This window comes from Leucoraja erinacea, chromosome 32 (assembly GCF_028641065.1).
Source record: "Leucoraja erinacea ecotype New England chromosome 32, Leri_hhj_1, whole genome shotgun sequence".
NCBI lineage: Eukaryota > Metazoa > Chordata > Chondrichthyes > Rajiformes > Rajidae > Leucoraja > Leucoraja erinaceus.
Window position 1 is genome coordinate 20,964,016 of NC_073408.1, and position 5,515 is coordinate 20,969,530.

A 5,515-nucleotide genomic window follows, 5' to 3' on the forward strand; every position below is an offset into this window, starting at 1 on the left:
TTCTTCAGACTGATGAGGGGATGGGGGGGCGGGAAGAAGAAAGGAAGAGGCGGAGACAGTGGGCTGTGGGAGAGCTGGGAAGGGGAGGGGAAAGAAGAAGGAGAAAGCAGGGACCACCTGAAATTGGAGAAGTCAATGTTCATACCGCTGGGGTGTAAACTACCCAAGCAAAATATGAGGTGCTGCTCCTCCAATTTATGGTGGGCCTCACTCGGGTCATGGAGGAGGTCCAGGACAGAAAGGTCGGATTCGGAATGGGAGGGTGAGTTGAAGTGCTGAGCCACCGGGAGATCAGGTTGGTTATTGCCAAAGATCATAGAGCGGAGCATTTTGTGTCTATCTTCGATTTAACCAGCATCTGCAGTTCTCTGCTCTGGTATCTGGTTATTGCAAACCGAGCGGAGGTGTTGGGCGAAGCGATCGCCAAGCCTATGCTTGGTCTCACCGATGCAGAGCAGCTGACATCTAGAGCAGCGGATGCAGACACTGGGAGGGTTAGCTGCAGCCAGACTGCAGCATTTCATTGCCAAGTGTAAACTACCACCAATCCTTTTGTCGGCCATGCTGTCCTGGTGTTTAAGGAAACAGTGAACCTCCCCACATCAAGGTCTGGTTCCCTCCCTGGCTGCTGTCATCATGCCTGTCCCGCCTTTGATCAACGCTGCCTTGGTTGATGGTTGCCCACGAGTCCCTCAGTGTTGCCCTCATTCTCCATGCCCCGACTTGCGGTGACCATCTACGGGCTCAGCCCTGGTGCCCCACACCAGCCCCGTCCCTCCCCTGTAGCTCTTTGGGTGGCACAGTGGCACAGCGGTAGAGTTGCTGCCTTACAGCGCCGGAGACCCGGGTTCGATCACGACTACAGGCGCTGTCTGTCCGGAATTTGTACGTTCTCCCCGTGACCTGCGTGGGTTTCCTCCGAGATCTTCAGTTTCCTCCCACACTCCAAAGACGTACAGGTTTGTAGGTTAATTGGCTTCGGTAAAATTGTAAACTTGTCCCTAGTGTGTGTAGGGTAGTGTTAATGTGCGGGGATCGCTGGTCGATGCGGAATCGGTGGGCCGAAGGGCCTGTTTCCGTGCTGTATCTCTAAACTAAACTAAACTCTGGCTGTGAGCAGATTGCTGCTATGGTGCCCCTCACCTTGCTAACATTGCCCCTCCAGGGAGCTCCCCCTACTGGACAGGTTTAGTGTGACTTCCCCAAGTGAGAGCAGCTCACAATAAGTGTAGGAACGAACTGCAAATGCTGGTTTAAATCGAAGAAGATAGAAACAAAACGCTGGAGTAACTCAGCGGGACAAGCAGCACCTCCCTCCAGAGACGCTGCCTGTCCCACAGAGTTGCTCCAGCATTTGTGCCCAGCTTACAATCACGTCGACATCCATAAATGGCCGAAGGAAACGACTGATGATGATCTCAGAGGCTCTTTCAAAACCGCAGTTGGCAAGTTAGTGCTGCAATAAAATTAGAGTATTTTTAAAGTCAAATGTTATTTTTTTTAAATCTTCATTACTTGAATTAAAAATTGAGATATCAGATTATTTTTGAGAATGTAATCTATAATAAATGAAGTTTTAATTCCGAAGTTCAAATTCCTTTTTTATAATAATGCAATGCCGACGGCCCATGCTTTTGTCTAAGATTAATGGATTTCTTCAAGGTGGGAGCATGTTTCTCTCATTGTTACGTGATCTTAGAACTATTGCCATCTCACGTTTGATTCTGACCTCAGGTGCTGTGTGTGTGGAGTTTGCACGTTCTCCTGGTGACCACGCTGGTTTCCTCCAGGAGCTCCGGATTCCTCCCGCATCCCAAAGACGTGTGGGTTTAAAGGTTCATTGGCCTCTGCATGAATTGTCCCTAGTATCTAGGGAGTGGATGATACATTAGACAACATAGAACGAGTGTGAACGGGTGATTGGTGGCCAGCATGGACTCGATGGGCCAAAGGGTCTGTTCCTATGCTGTATCCCTAAACTAAATGTATCAAGATCACCTTGGGTTGAAAACAGGCTGAGGGGAAACTGATGAAAATGTCCCTCTTCCCACAGGACATAATGGTCATCGTAGAAACTTGAATGGGCAGTTTAACTGCTGGGTAGTTTGGGAGTAGGCTGGGATTAAATCCAGCGAGAGTGATAGTTGGTCTGGAACCCAATAGCAACCTGGTATCTTAGTTTAGTTTAGTTTAGAGACACAGCACGAAAACAGGCCCTTTGGCCCACCAAGTCCGCACCGACCAGCGATCCCCGCACACTAGTCCTACACACACAAGGGACAACTTACATTCATACCAAGCCAATTAACCTTTGGAGTGTTGGAGGAAACCGAAGATCTCGGAGAAAACCCACGCGGTCACGAAGAAAACGTGCAAACTCCGTACAGACAGCACCTGTAGTCGGGATCGAACCCGGGTCTCCAGCGCTACAAGCGCTGTAAGGCAGCAACTCTACTGTCTGTGTTTGCACATTCTCCCTGTGACCGCGTGGGTTTTCTCCGAGCCCTCCTGTTTCCCCCCACATCCCGAAAACGTGCGGCTTTGTAATTTAATTGACCCTCTGTAAATCGTCTTGAGTGTGTACGGAGTGGATGAGAAAGTGGGATAACATAGAACAAGTTGAAACGGGTGACCGCTGGTCAGTGTGGACTTGCGGGGGTGGGGTGGGGAGGGGGGGGGGGTGGCGAAGGGCCTGTTTCTGTGCTGTGTCTTTCAATCAAACAATTGCCCTTGTGAAGGTGCTGAAGAGGGGGGGGATAGAATTTCAGGATTTAGATCCAGAAATGGGGAATGAACAGTTAATACATTTCCAAAACCATGTGTGGTCCATGTCCACAGCTCCCTGAAAGTGGAAGCACAAGTAGACAGAGTAGTAAATAAGGATAAACAGTTTGCTTGCTGTTCATCGGTCGAGGCATTGAATACAAGAGTCAGGAAGTCATGTTGCAGCGTTATAGGACTTTGGTTAGGCCGTGTGTCGAGTATTGTGTGCAGTTCTGGTCGCCCCATTACAGGAAGGATGTGGAAGCTTTGGAGAGAGTGGAGGAGAGGTTTACCAGAACGCTGCCTGGATTACAGTGTTTTAGCGATAAGGAGAAGGACAAACTTGGATTATTTTCGCTAGAATGGCAGAGGTTGTGGGGACGACTAATAGAAGTATGTAAAATGATGAGACACATAGTTAGGATAGACAGTCAGTACCTTCATCCCAGGGAGGGCCTAGCGGTAGAGCTACTGCCTTACAACGGGTGCTGTCTGTACAGAGTTTGTACGTTCCCCCCGTGACACACTCCAAAGATGTACAGCTTTGTAGATTAATTGGCTTGGTTATAAATGTATAATTGTCCCTTGTGTGTTTAGGGTAGTGTTAATATGCAGGGATTGCTGGTCGGTGCGGCCTGCTTCCCCGTTGCATCTCCAAACTAAACTAAACTAATTAGTGGACATACCTTTAAGGTGAGAGGAGCTACTTTTAAAGGAGATGTGCAGGGAGCCTGGAACATGCTGCCAGGCTGGTGTTGAAGCAGATATGATAGTAGCTTATGAGACTTTTAGATAGGCACATGGATATGCAGAGAATGGAAAGATAAAGATTTGTTTAACTTGCATAATGTTTGGCATAGACATTGCGGGCCAAAGGGTCAGCTTCTGTGCTGTACTGCTCTATGTTCTATTTCTATGTTAGAGAGGCTGCAGGTGGTGGTGGAGGGATTGGGGGCTACCGGATGTGCAACTACAGTGCATTTTGTAGTTGGTGCACATTGCAGCCTCTGTGTGTCACTGTTGATGGAATTGGCAAGGATATCATGAATCAGAGAAACACACTATGCTGGAGTAACTCAGTGGGACAGGCAGCATCTCTGGATAGAATGACTGGGTGACATTTTGGATCAAGACCCTTCTTTAGAGTCAGGCGAGAGGGAGACACAGAGATAAGGAAATGTAAGGTGTGAAAACGAGACATCAAAGTGGATGGTGAACAAGGAAAATGTAGAATAGATCGTTGTTAGCTAGGATACGGTGACATCAAAGCATAATGAAAGGGACAGTCGGAGAACTGGGAAGGGGAGGGATGGAGAGAGAAGGAAAGCAAAGGTTACTTGAAGTTAGAGATGTCAATATTTATACCGCTGGGGTGCAAGCTGCCAAGTGGAGTATGAGGTGCTGTTCCTTCAATCAGAGATTCGTTACACCACAGGAGACCTTTCAGCCAGTCGGATAGACCCCAGCTCCAAGTAGAGTGGTCCCATCATCCCAACCATCCCACCACCACCACCACAGCCCTGTAAGTCATTACTTCTCCAGACTGCCTCGCAATTTTCTTCACAGCTTATGAGTGGACTTCCTTCAGGAGTCTTTGAGTCATAAAGCACCAAAACAGGCCCTTCAGCCCATCTTAACCATTCTGACTGATGTCCCATTGAAGCTAGTCCTGTAAATATGCTCTTCTCAAGCTTACCCCCCAGTCTAGTTCAGTAAATAACCACAGAGTCAAGCACTGGAACAACTAATCTTTATTTTTAGATTGAATAGCAAATTCCTCTATACGATACCTAAACCACCGCAGGTTCGATCCTTGTCTCTGCCTGGCCAAGCCCTTCAGCCTCATGCAAGCAGAAACACTCCAAAAGGTCACGCAGTCCCAAGCGCACTTCCAGAAGATCCACCTTGATCTAAGATGGAGCCACCTTTTATAGGTCCACGGACATTGAGGGGCCGAACTACATAGGGATGGTCTCTTTACAATCCAATCAAACGTATTAATTACATCAATACATTATTACCAGTTCCCCAAACCAATAACAGAGTCTCCCATACATTGTTTCTGGGAGAAGCTTCTGGAAGGAAGTTAACGTAACAGAACAATGCACCATTTACCCTGGAACTCAAACAAACCTGCCAAGGCTTAACACTTTGGCCAATCAACAAACAGCAGGGTAACTGTCTTGCAACATTATTTACACTATTTACAATTCGTTTGCAGTAATCCAATCACATTAATGCATTTAAGTTTGTTTGCAGAGTTTTTATACATTTTATCAATTAAGGGGAAATGAGGAGAACACCTGGATCTTTCATCACTACATATCAATCTGATGCTCAGACTGGTCGGCGCCATCCACAACCTGTAAATTTCCACTGACAAAGGTTAAGCAATTCTGACAAATGCAGGGATCCTCCATTTTACGGTGCTTTAATTTGGTCAATATTAACAGTCCCACCTGCCCATGTCTGGCCCATATCTCTCTGAACCTTTTCTTTCCATACTCCCGTCCAAGTGACTTTTAAGTATTGTTATGGTACCTGCCTCAACTACTTCTTCTGGCAGCTTGTTCCATATATCCACCAATAGACAATAGACAGTAGGTGCAGGAGGAGGCCATTCGGCCCTTCGAGCCAGCACCGCCATTCACTGTGATCATGGCTGATGAGTGAAACATTTGCCGTCATGTCCTTAGAAAATCTCGTCCTTCTCAATTTAAAGGGCATGTTAGCATGCTATATCTTTCATCAA